Below are 14,282 nucleotides of genomic sequence, written 5' to 3' on the forward strand. Positions count from 1 at the left end.
AAGAAAAAAAAAATTAAAGGAAAATCTCCCTTCCTGAAATGTGTGGTAGGTTTGGGAACCCAAATTGAAAAAACTATCCCTGGACTAAGTTCAAATCTAACTAAACATGATGTTTCCATTCAAAAGTTTCAACCTGCCGTAGAAAGAAGTTCTTACTTCAGAAACTCAAATGCACTGATTAAAAGTGAGCGCCACAAACACACACTCCAATATCATCAAGAGCGAGTCAGAACCCACACCAGAGTTAACAGGAAACTTGGTGGAGGAGAGTCAGAGTCACCACTGAAACAAAAGCCCTGGCTCTGAATGCCAGCTCAGCAGGCAGCGCTCGCCTTTTCAATGGGACTCACTCTTTGATGTGTGTTTTTTAACGGCAACTTTCATGTGGTGATGGAAGAAGCTAAGAGCAAGGTGGTAGCATTATGTGAAGACCAATGCTTTCAAATGCCCTTTGCCCTTCAACAGCACCAGGCAGACAAAGAAGAACCACATAGCCCAGAGAAGCCTACCTGTTTTTTAAAGAATATCTGTGCTAGCAGAATCTAAAAGGGTGAGAAGGAGCACGCTCTTCAATGGCAGAAAAAAAATCTGGTGGGGTCACTTAGAGAGATAGATTTGGCTTAAAATAGGAGTTCACTTACAGCTTCACTTGGATCATAACCCAAATTAAAATTATTTGTGTCCAATTAGCTTAAAATAAAATATCCTGGCGTGTGGCAAGTCTTTCACACGTTTATTTTCAGTAGCAGAGGAATGAAGCAGCAGTAGAAGTAACAGGACCCAGAGCCTTGGGAAACTATACAGGTGGGTCTTGTTTTACATAATACATACATTCCTGGGAAAGCTAAGTAGAAATGAAGCAATATTTTTATATATAAGGTGCATGCTATTTTAAAAGCATGTCACTGAAAACTACATTTTGACAGATTAACAGAGTTTTTCATATTCTGGGTTTGTCTAATGAGGCTGATTTACCTCAAGGATCTGAGCCCACTGTTTGGGGCCTCCTCACTGCAGCAAGTTCCTCCAGGGACTTTAAAAGCCATTCTGGGTCAGCTTACTGAAAAGGCCACATCAGGAAGGAGCCAGAAATGCACCCAATATCATTAGGTAGGAATAGCCAACTAGGAACTCTTAGCTGCTCCATGGAACAATGTATTACAGGACATTTTCTAGAACTGGGATGAGGGCCAGCTGTTCTCAGGAGCAGTGAGAGAGAGAGAGAGAGGGGTAGATACTGGGTCCATACAACAGGATGGGATGCTATTCAGTGTCAGGTCTGCACACAGTCCATGTTCCACTGAAAGCCAAGGGTTCAGAAGGTGATGGTCAAATGTGGTTACCCTGGCTGGCATGAGGGAAGCACAGACAGAGCAAAGAGCTTCTCGCAACCTTGGGGGACACCAAAGCTAGAAACCATTTGTTCAGGGCTTGGCTGAGAGGAAGGTGATGAAGTAGGAAGAAAAGATGAGGAAGAAGAAAAGGAAGAACAGGAAAGGAGGAGATAAAGAAGCAGGACTCTTCATCATATGTAATGGTAAAGGCTAAAGGGGAACATGACAAAATTCAAGATTTTCTAAAGGATTGGTTGAATATGAAATCATTAACAAAGTCCAGGATGTTATTATTCAGTGTCTGGTCATATATGCCATACTACACCCCATTCCTTGAAGCTTAATGAATACATTCTTAGAACAAATACATGGGAATGCTACTTTTTACAGAAAGCAGCAAACTGAGCCACCAAGAGGTGGCTAACTGAAAATTGAAAAAATATTTTTAATATTTCTCCATTTTTTATAATTTCCATCAAGCCATTCTGATATTAGGGTTTTAAGAGACACTCTGCACACCTCCATTTGTCTGGCGACAATAGCTTTATGCTGTCTAAGGCCCTATGATGGCATCCATCCCACTGTATTATAGCAGTTTTTACAGTTCTGCCTTGTAGAGCACTAAAGCTCGCTCCTGCCCACCTTCCAGGCCCCTGCCTGACCCCACCAGCTGCCCAGGAGGACTGACTGGATGTTCCCCATTCTGTGATGTACTCCAACCCAGACACCAGCTGCTTTTCACCTCCCTTCAGCCTCTAGGCAACTCTGATGAGTCTCCTGCTCAGCTTTCACCTTCCCTAGGTCACCTTCCCTGACTCCCAGCTTCGTAAAAGGCTCTCTCCTGTAATTCTTCAGCACCCAGAATTTATTCTCACCTAGCATCCACCAAGGGAATTTGCAGCTACCTGTTGAATTGTCCATCCACAGCCAGCCAGTGAACACTGTGAGGGCAGGGAGTGGGCCTTTGTCTATGTAGTCCCAGCACCTGTCACGTGCCAGGCAGATGCTCACTCACCACTGCTCAAAACACGCTGCTACAGAGAAGCCAGCAGGTGCTCCTCCACGCATCCCTTTGTTGCCTTGTCATTGGGCACTGTCTGACCCATTCTGGCATGCTTTTTGGTCTAAAAGCATTAAGTCCAGCAGCAGGACAGGTTTTTCTGTCTTCTTTGCACAAGTTCTATAGGCTGTACCCTGAAGAAGGAAGCCCTGTTATAGAGAACTAGCCACTGCCCACATAAATGAGATGTTGCCATGAGCTTTATATTAAGCGATGTTACAGAAAACTGGAGAGAGAGTTTGTTGTGGTTTGCATAAGGACAACTGGGGAGAGCTTCATTTTATGTTAAGTACATATATGTGAAATACTTAGTGTATTATTTGGGTTCTCCAAGAAGTAGATGTTAAAATGGGATTAAATGTGTGAGAAGTTTAGTAGAGGAAGAAGGGGAGGGAGCTGGAGAAGGCAGGGAGAGCCTTGAGACCACAGCACAGGTCTGACCTTACGAAGGGGAAGGAAAGTAGGGAAGAACAAAGATCAAGTAGAAAGTTTCCACTGCAGCACAGTTCCAAGAAAGGCTAATTCAGGCCAATGTGGAGTCTGTCTGTCTCTCTCCTTCTACCCTTCCTCTTCTCCCTCCCTCTCTCCCTCTTAGTTTGAATCTGCATTTAGAATTCTAGATTTTTTATGACCCCAGGGAAAGGGCATTGCTATTATTAAAGGCATCATGAAGTACAAAAGCACCGTTTCCACAAGTCATCACAAAGGGAATAAATACCCCAATCTTCATAAGCTTCAGTCTTGAATACTAGCAAGAACTCACAGAAGATTGACTGAACGACTAACATTTATTGAGTGATTATAGGTGCCATGTTCTCTCCTAAGCCCTGTGGGAACTGACTCACTCAGTCCTCACAATAATCTTACCAGGTAAGTATTAAATTATCTCCATTTAAAGATGAAGAAATTGAAGCCCAAGCTGTTCAGTTACTTACTCATCATCATGAAACTAGTAAGTGGCAGAAGAAAATTTAAACTTAGCCCATGCTCATAATGCCTGCATTTAATAGCAGCCCAAGCAACCGGGCCAGAGGTGCTATGTGTTGCAGAGGCAGCTGTACACCAAAATGTTCTCCTTCCTGTCCTCCTTCCATACTTTGGAGCTGTTGCTGGGATATGGCTTTCTTGGCCACCCTGCCTCTCACCATGGCTTTATGAGTAGTATTTGTCAATACTCTAGACTGAGAAGCGATGTGTGCCACTTCTGGACTAGCACCTTTAAGAAGAGGGTACAGACTCCCCATGTGTCCTTTCTTCTCTAGACTGGAACCCTTGATGCCTTGTGATCCTGAAAACCACACGCTGCCAAATAGCAGGGCTGCCATCGGCTGAGGTCTTTGAATGCTTTTGTGAGACACCGTCCTGCTACTGACTATAAGCCAACTCGGACTTTTGGCCTTACTGTGTTTCAGTCATTGTTATAATGACTTAATAAGGGAATCTGAATGTTATAGCAGTTATCCTTCCCTGCCTAAGAAGATGTTATAGCAGTTATCTCTCTGGAGGGGCACGACATAATTGGCTTAAATTCACAGAGATAGTGACAGCAGACGCAGGAATCAAATGCAGACCAGTTGCTCAGTGAGAGGAGAGCCAACAGAGAAGGGAGCCTCAGAAGTCTTGGCAGAGGCCCCCTCAGTATGACTGTTGTCTCTGGGGAGCTACTCTAGAAAGTGGGACCCAGCAATCCTAGTGTCAAAAGACTCAAGAGTCAAGTGTTGATGCATAGGATGGATCCAGCCTAACTGAAGCAGGACGCAGGTACCACTGCAAGTGTAAGGTTTGGGAAGTTGGCATAAAACAGGGCGGCACCATAAGCCATTGTGTGGCAGAACAGATTGTTGGGGCCTTCTAAGTGGAAGAGTCTTTTACCCCAGAGAAGTGGGAGAAAAACAGGATTCCAAGGAAAAGCCTGTACAGACTGTTGGTTGGCACGAGGAAAAGGGCCACAGTTTGAGGATATGCAGCAATTCACTAGTGCACTGTCGGTCTCCAAACTCATTTCAAACCCATACAGAGAAGCTACCAGGAAAAAAAGCAGATACTCTCTTTTTCAATGACCATCATCTAAAGGGCACTAAAATGCTGAAAGCCATTGCATTAGCCTGACGTAGCCATCGCGTCAGCCTTCTGGAAAACAGTCTTTAAAATACTGGGCACCTCTGAACATAAGTCTCCCTCAGGCCTCTAAGCCTTTTATCCCTGTCTTTTATCCATGGTCCCAAGGAAAGTCTACCTGAAGCAGGAAGAATGATCTTTAAACACTTGGAAATGACAAGGCCTTTCTGCACTAAGGGTTCAGGAGTCTAAACCCGTCTCTGTCATGGTTCCTATTCCGACACAGAAACTCCACGGAACCCCAAGAGTAGGGTAAGTACAACACAGTATGTTTTCTCAGGGGACAAAGGGTGCTAACTATCCAAAAGTACACTGCCTACTCAGAGTACATTGTGCATTCTAAAAACATATAAGTGCTCTTCTGCCTTCATGAAGAAGGTAAAAGCAAGAAAGTGGATTAAATGGACAAACAACAGCCTACTTGGATTTGGATATTACATTGTCTTCAGTGAAGTGTTTCTAATGTTCTTGAAGCTTGCAAATAATGAAAAGGGTATCCCGCCCATTGAAATCCAAGTAAATATGCCGTAATTGGTTTAGAGTGCCTTTAATACTAGTGTTCTCATGTTTTTAAAACTCTCTTTTCCAAGTTTCAATAACATGTTCTTGAAAGATACACTCTCTAAGTAATTCTTTGTCCTCAGGAAGACACTCAAATCACTTTTCTAAACTGATGGTCTGGCATCCTTCCAGAACTGATTTAGAAGTTATGGCTCACACCCCATGTCTGAGTCTTCTAACCTTGGCACATTCCTAAGTCCCATGAATAGGGTTGGCAGTTGGGAAGGATGGCTATAAAAAGAGAGAGAGCTGCATGCATCTAGCTCTGTTTAGCAAATTTTGCTTTCACGAAAATCCTAGAGAGTCAAGAAGACATTGCCAAGATACCTACAAGATCTCAGAAACCTGTTGGACCATTCCATATGTCATATCACACTAAAAATAACTTAAATTTTTATAGAGCTTTGTAGTTTGCAAACACTTTATATGCATTATCTGATTTGATCAATGTAATAATCATGGAAAATGTGCAGAGCCAATATTATTATCCCAATTTGACCGATAAAGATACTGAGGCACAGGGAGAGTTATATTCGAGGTTACTCAACTATTATTTCCTTGGCTGAGAAAGAAACTCAGTCTTTGGGCAGGAAGTTTGGTTCTCTTTCCACTACACCACTCTGCCTCCTCAGAAGCCAGTCTGAATTTTGGGGTTTCCAATCTGCTTCTCACAACGGCTAGGCTGCTCACAGGACTAGACATACCAGGCCAAAGAGGAGAGATCATGGTCACTGGGAGGAATGCCACCTCCACGCAGAATTCAAGTAGGCATTGGTGGCGGTATCAATAGAGGAAAAAGCCCCTTGACACAGAACATCTTAAAACTTCAGCACAAGCACGCATCATTTTCACTAATGTGCAATTTCTCTCAAAGCTCTTTGGAATTAGGGGTTTGCTTTGCCTACTGTGAGAAAGGCATCCACCAAGCTAAATTGGGCCCTCAGGCATGCACCCAGCTTTCTCAGAAGCTGATACTATTTAGATGGAGTCCTTCCATGCACATCTCCCAGGACGGTTTTAGACAGCCTATGAGTATACTTTATTTCCTTTAAAACAAGTAACCTAGAAAATGAAATAACACATATTAGATTAAGCTCTGTCCCATTTGGCTAATTCAGAAGTTAATGGAAGGTCTCTTTCGGTCATTGGTATTGGCAGAGACACAGTTAGTGAAACTCTCGTGGGAACCCCACACAGGTACAGTAGCAGCTCTTACCCATAAATTAAGAATGGCACTTAAAGGCAGCTTTTTCCTCTCTAGGAGGGTGCCATTCAGGTTTCTCTTGACAAAGGCCCTGCTTACCAAACTCCCGTCCAAAATACAAAGAATCAGAGACATGGGGGTGGGGGGGAAAGGAAAGAGAGAGAGGGAGACACAGAGAGAGGGAGACACAGAGAGAGGCAGAGAGTGACAGAGAGAAAGAGGGAGACAGAGAAGGAGGGGGAAGAGAAGGGGAGGAAGAGGGAGTTAGACCTTTAAAATGGGTATGACACAGTGGAAAGAGAAGGAACCAGATCACTAACAAATACAATGGAGGTGCCCACCTCGCAGGAGGTTTATGGCAATTAAAAATTTCTTTCACCTCTTTGAACCACACACAGTGCCTACCAAATGGACTGTTTATATTGGAGATTTAATACAGAAAACTGATTTATAATTGTTCTGTGAAGTAAACGTTGACTTTAAAAATAGCAGAAGTAATAAAAAATAAAGCTTGACTGTTCCATGACTTTAACCCCAGTCCCTATATTGAAGCAAATATATCCAGAATCAAATCATTTCCTGAAGACACATTCTGTCTCATTGTTTTTGTGATCAATTCTGTCACAAAGTTGAAGCGACTCCACCTGCCTGCCACTTTCCCAAGAATGAGTCCTCTTCTGATAAAGAATAAAAAAATGCAACGACCTCCCCACCTCCTTCTCAAATGCACACTGAGCTTAGCCACCGTGATGAGAAGACCATTCATATTATGAACTGTTGAATTATTTTATTTCACACTTAATTCATTTTTTGCATCTATATTTACAAGTGGAGGAGGTCGAGAGATGTTTTTTATTGTATTATATTACTACCTTTCTCTATTTTTGGTATCAGAATAATGCTACCATCATAAAATAAGGTAGTTTTTGATGTTTTTCTACATTTAGGAATAATTTAAAATTAAGTGGCTTTTGAAGTCCCCAGGATTTGTTTTAGTACTAATACTTTTAATACATTAATCACTGTTTAAAATTGTAGTTAGCTGGTTAGTTACTTATTTCATTTTGGCTACTGCTTTAATTATTTCTTTCCAATTATTCTTAAACACTTTTGGTAATTTACATTCTTCCAAAATACTTTCATTTCACTGAGGTTTTCAAACTTATTGGAACATAACTTTGCACAACTGTCTTATGATTTTTATTGTCCCTAAATCCATTCTAAAATTCATGCTCCCATTTCTAATTCTGTTCGTGGTTCCCTCCTTTATTAAAACTGACAAGGTTTTATCAACTAATAAAATCATGTACAAAATAAATTAATAAATAATATATTGTAATATATAAATATATAATGTACAAGTTTAATTTATGATAAATATAAACATTATATTATTATATAAATAAAATAGTTTTTGCTAATACCTACAGATGATTAATCACTTCTATTATTTTTAGATTTCTGGTTCTTTCACTATTTTTATCTTTATTACCTACTTCATCATAGTTTTATATTTGTTTAACTTCCAGAGTTTTACTTTTAATTCATTTGAAATTATCCTGTATTTCCCCAAGGAAATGAAATATTTTAAGGCTATTACTTCACCTCTGAGTATAGCTTTGGCTGACTCTTACAAGTTTCAGTTTGTAGCATTCCTTATATTTATTGTTTACTGGATCATACACAATTTTATTTTTTATGTCCTTTGAGCCATAAGTTAAGTTCAATTGTCTGAAATATGGAGGTAACCTTTTAAAAATACTGTATAATAGCCAGTTGAGAAAATAACTATTTATTCCTAATAATATCGATTTTAACTAAGTGGAGAATACTTTTTACTATTATCTGTTACTTATTAGTATCTCAGTTTTTAGTAAGGTAGTTTTCAGTTCTTTCTATATGTACACTGCCACATTAAACTACTTTGATTTTCTGGGAGTTTGGGACTAACTTCCAGAGTATAGAAAGTTCTAGGGTATATAGTTCTAGAGCTCCATGAGGGCAGGGACTATGTTTTGTTGTTACTGTTGTAGTTTTGTATAGGTAGCCCAAAGCCTAGCGCAGGGTAGATACTTAGTAAATGTTTGCTTCATGTTTATTTGATTTAATATCCACCTCATTCCAGAAATTCATAGTGGTCATAAATATTTATTGAATAAATTAATATACTATATATTTTTTAAAAAAGGATTTCACAGAGAATTTTATATGTATAATGATTTTACTAAAAGTACCAATGAAAAGAACAAAAAGTGGACCAAAAATTTTCACCTATTCTGGCAATAGAGGAGGGCAAGGTTGTTGTAAATAGAGGAATGTAAAGAAGAACAACAGAAGAAAATGAAAAATGGAATAAAGGTCTCTTTCACCCCATGGGCAATTATGCCCAAGGGCTTTAGCATAGCTTCAAAATGAGTTCTTAAAAAATGTGATTTTCTATGTGTTTTTCTTTGTTATTTTCTGCCTCCTTCCTTCCTTTCTTTTACTTCCTATCTTCCTTCTTTTTCTTCCCTCTGCCCCTTCCTCCCTTCTTCAGTAGTGCTCAGAAACCACTTTCAGTGATGAAGGCTGACATCCCTTATTGGATTTGGGGTCTGATTTATGTAAAAGAACTCACAATCTGCCACTATTCTAGTCATCAGAAGTGAGTCTCCATCATTCTGTAGATGGAATGGAATCTCCCCTTTTCTCAGCGTAAATTCTCTGCCTTAACTTCACAGTCACTATCCAATGGGGAAGCAGGTTATCTCCCTCTCACCCCACTTGGGAATGACTGTAATAAAATATCAAAAGTTAACAGAAAACATTGAGACTGCTTAAAAATCTTGGAAGGAATATGAAACCATAAATTAGCAAAAGGAAATGGCCTAATTGCACTATGCCAGGAGTCAGATGCCTCTTAGGCACAAAATAACAATTGAGGAACAGAACTCCAGTGAAAGCAAAGCAGAAAGTTGGGTGAAAAGCAGGAAACTGATCATACCCCATGACTCTTCTACTGGCTGGCAACCAGGAGGGTAGACTTGCAGGAGAGTAATGACCCTCATTTTACAAATGAAGACTATGACCATTAGAGAGATAAAATGACTTTTCCAAAAGTCACAGCAGTGATTTGTGTTCAGCTTTTCAGATTACAAATAGCCCTACCACAACACAGATGCACCTGCTGCCTTTTAAGAATCTGCTCCACCAGAAAAGATCTATCTCCCAGCTCCTCGTGAGATGCACTTCTCTGTCTAGACCTTTGTTCTAACTGCTTCAGTCTCTGGAATTTTCTCTTTCCCCACTTTGTGCCATGTGTCTAAATTTCATGTATTCTTCAGGGAAGAGGTCAAGACTCATCTCTGCCACATTCCTTTGCATATGACTTCAGACTCCTCTACACTTCCTCACTGTGGCAGTGACTTGTCAATGAACCATACATTTGACTTGTGATTGTAAGCAGCTTGAAGGCAGGTGCTGCAGGATTCTTGCAGTGTGGATACAGTGGGTCAATGGAATGGTATAGCACAAATCCCAGATTTTAGTTATTGAAGAACAAGAGGTGAAAAGAAAACATTGAAAATGAGAGAACCCAAGAAACCAGTGACTACTATCTGGCAAAAAGACAGCCCATCATGTAGAAATGCCAACAAAACTGTTCAGGGGCAAATATTCCAAGACACAATCTTCCCTTAGAATGCACATTCACGGGGCACCTGGCTGGCCCAGTTAGAAGAGCATGTGACTCTTGATCTCGGGGTTGTGAGTTCGAGCCCCACATTAGATGTAGAGATTACTTAAAAATAAAACTTAAAAAAACTGAATGCACTTCCAATAAATTACTCTATCTTTAAAACTCTAATACTAACACAAAGATGATTACCTAATGTCAACAAAAACTTCCCTAAATGATTATTCCCAAGTATCTCATAGCTTCCTATGAATTAGTTGGATTTTGAGGATTTAACCTTGAAAATTTTATTAGGATCTGAAACTTTCTTCCAGAAGTTTTTCTTCTCAATGCACTCTGAATTTTTCAATTTCATGTACATATTTAATCAATATTTGAATACTTACATAATGTTTTAGGAACTGCATCATTTTCCCAACTTTCTCCTATGGGACAATGACAGTATCTTTTGTACATAATACACAGTAGTTAACATGGGTTATTGAGTTCATTTCCTTTCTTGCTAAATAAAAGAGAAAAATTTTCTCCAAATTTTTAAAAATTGCAGTTGCCACATAGGCACAACCAACTATGTCAAAAATTTACGCAACACTAAGAGATCCCACCCTGTGTTTGCTCCCTCAGCCAGCCCCACCATTATTCTATTATATGAAACACATTTGTTTTGAGGAATTTCTGACATCTTCTTAGTTTGTATTGTTCTTCTTCCATATCTGTGCCTAGTTAGTAGGCAGGAAATCTAATTCCCTGGGAAACATATTATCTGAAACTTACGATCTGTATATGCCACAATGTTTAATTTTTTTTCTAAATTTCCCCTCATCCTCTTTGTTGATACCTATTTTTAAAAGTCATTATTGCCTTCCAGCTGTCCAAATTTTCTTCTCATTTTTCTCTTAAAAACTGACTTAAAGCAGCAGGTCAATATCTCAGCCATCATTAATTTCACACCCTCCTCTTCTCATTTATTCACTGGTCTTTCTTCTCTTGAGGATCACTTTTTTCCCTGATACATTTATAAAAGACCTTCTTACTCCATCTAACCTCTTTTACTAGCAATATCTCATTTCCCACTTTTGCACTTATCTTTCTTTGCTAACTTTAAGTTGTTCTGTCTATTTTTATATAGTTTCTGTCTTCTCCACTCCCAAGGCAATTGTCCTGTTATACACGGACCTTGAGCAGCCACTGGGGATGACAAACTGTATTTTTACTAGAATTTCTAGAGGCAGAGGGTACCTGCAGCCCTGTGCTTTGTTCAGTTCTCTTGCTGCTACAGTGCAACGGCTTAGACTGTATTGTCTTAGACTACTTCACACCTACCTATAATTATGAATCTTAATAATCTCATTGTATCATACATATTAGATTTCCTCCCAGTGTGTTTTTCAACTAGGAATCATAGCTTGTAGTGTTGTTATCAATGATCATATTTCTAAATAGCAGCGGAGAGAATGGAAATGATTTAGTCTATAAGGGTGAGGTCATTTGCATACTTTTAAGTGATTTGCATGCTGGCACAGCCCGGAACTGGTTCAGAGGCTTCCCCACATTTCTCCCTTCATAACAAAGTGTAGCTTATTTTCCTCACTAAAAAACTGTCCTATATTTTCCTCCCTCATACCATTCTCTCCCACTAGAGAATAATACACACTAACACAAGCATGACATCGCCAGGTAGTCTCTATCTTCTGAGCTAATGTTCTCTTCGGCGTAATTCATCATCCCCTCTGATTTTTCAGGGCTGGTGACAATAGTGACTCCCCTAATATCTGAATGAAGTCCTTCATAAATATTTTGCTGAGTGATTGATATCTCATCTAGTTATTTTTCTCACACCTCTTTCCCTCCATATATAACAGATGGGATTCCATCATCAGAAGCAGATGTTGTGGAAACAGTATCAGGAGCCCAGAAGCCCTCGTTCTAGTCCCAACTCTCCCATTAACTACCTCTGAGATCTCCACGAGTCACTTAACCTCTCTGGGCCTCCAACCTCCCTGTAAATTGAAGTTGAAAATGTCTTCTTCAGAAGCTTACCAGGTGATCAGAAAAGATGTATATAAAGATATATATATATACCAAAGCACTTGATACTGGGATTCTTGACACCTCAGCTAAATCAGGTAAACTTTCCAAAATCAGATGAAATACAGATTATTTTCTGTTTCACCCATCCCCCTTGTTAGCTTATCATAATAATAAGCAAACACACTTCTAGGAAGGTCCGTTACATTTTGAGAAATTACTAATGGTGAACTGTCAGATACTGAACAAAAGAATAATTTTAACCACTCCCACCTCCATCCCCATCCACGTATCATTAGCAACCACATTCTCCACCTTTACTTGTATAACTTAGGAGGGACCCTGCAGGGAGAAGCAAGGCTCTTGTTTGATTTTTGACTGAACCTCATTCATTGAAGTAAGGTGTCAGGACTGCCTGTGGATCTGGAAAGCATTTTGGAAGTAAGAAGCAGACAAATGTAAATCTTTTAAACCCCTATGATAAGCAAACTCTCCTCAGTTCAACATATAAATATAAACATTAAATCAAATCAGATGCTTATACATTTTTTAAACCCATCATAAAACATTTTGTTTTGACAGCTTGATAATGTAAAGTAAAAACACCGACAGCCAAAAGAATCAGCATCTTTGCCTGCCTACTACCTGAAAGTCTTTTCTGTATATAAATAGAAAAAAAAAAAAGAGAAAAAAGTATGTTTATGTAAAGGGAAACACTGATTTACTAGAACTGATTGCTTCATAGTCTAATTACTTTTCAACTGGCTGTTCCAAATTAAGATGTCATTGATGGCTTTTGGTGATATATTTCATTTTAAGCAAATTTATTCTATAATAGAGTACATCATAATGGAAAGCAGAGTTCCTACTCTTCCCTCCTCTTTGTAGCCTGATATCTTGACAAGTAAATTAAATTTAGCAGTTAAAATGCTTCCATTAGTAATTTTATTAAGTTAATTAAAGAATCTCTCTTTCTGAATTTTAACTACCTTCCTTTCAGAACAATGTTGATTTCTTTTTTTTTTTTTTAATTTCATGTGTTTAGGGACTATGATATATTCTAGGACCAATCAACAAGTCTATCAGGGATTACATTTCTGTGGGCAAGATTCTACCAAGAAAATCAAGTAAAAGGAAAAAAAATACCTCAAAAGTCTTTGAAAGAGATGGTCTGTTTCATATCACAGAAGAACTAGGGTTTTAATATCTTTTAAAAAGGGAATAAGAAGAGGAGAGGAGAAAAAAAGCAAACCGAAAACACACTTTTTGGGCTATCTATGTTCCCAGGGAAGGGCGGAACTCCTAAGTAGTATCTCCATACAAAGAGGGTAAATCATGAATACTTCAAGTAGAGTGTAGTTTATAGATGGAAAGAAGAACTACAGCTCTTTTCTTCTTACTCAGTAAGTGTGCAAGCAGTACTGAACAAGATCCTGAAGCTGCTAAAGCACATGTTAAGTGAAACCTTGGGCCCTCTCAAGAACGTGGCATTTTAAAAGAAGTTAAACATTTCTAAGAGATTTAGGGCAAAAGAGTTGTCTCATTGACCATTAGCTGTTTCTTGTGGTTGGTGTTCCTGAGGAATCACAGAAATGATTTCTAGAACTAGAAAGGAACATTGCGAAAATTTTATCTTATCCTCCCATGTTAAAGATGAGGAAACTGAGGACAAGGGATTAGTAACACCACCACCCTGAGAATAATAATAGCAACTCTAACAATAGTGACTGATACTGATTCAACTCATCACTGTGAAGCTTCACATACCTTATCACATTAAAAAGGCCAATGAGGGAGATTCTTCTAATGCCCCGACATTATAGATATGAGAAATAATGCTGAATGAAGATTAACTTGTGTAAAATCTGTATGACTCCAAAGTCCTATGTTCATAACTAGTGCACATCTTTACCTAGGATGAACGACTAGAGTTCATTCATCTAGTTAGTGGTTCCACCAGGGCTAAAGCTCAGGACACCAGTTTCTCATGTTTGCTCTTTACAAAGTTGGCCATATTAAGAGAACGGGAAAGCTGGTAGTTAAGCTGAAGCTTGGGCATTGAGAAGACACTACGATTTATTTTAAAAGAAATCCCACTGCCAAAGTGCCCAATGGACTATTTGCTTTATGAATGAAATGAAGGTTGTAGCCACGTGTTCAGACCCAAGTGACATTTTATTCAAAATTAGGGGATACCACCCGTTACTCATTCATTGAGGAAACGGAGATTCAAGAATACAGCCCATAGCAATTTCTATTTACATCTCACACCTTCTCTCATTTTCTAATACCTTGAGACTATCG

This window comes from Zalophus californianus, chromosome 8 (assembly GCF_009762305.2).
Source record: "Zalophus californianus isolate mZalCal1 chromosome 8, mZalCal1.pri.v2, whole genome shotgun sequence".
Classification (NCBI taxonomy): domain Eukaryota; kingdom Metazoa; phylum Chordata; class Mammalia; order Carnivora; family Otariidae; genus Zalophus; species Zalophus californianus.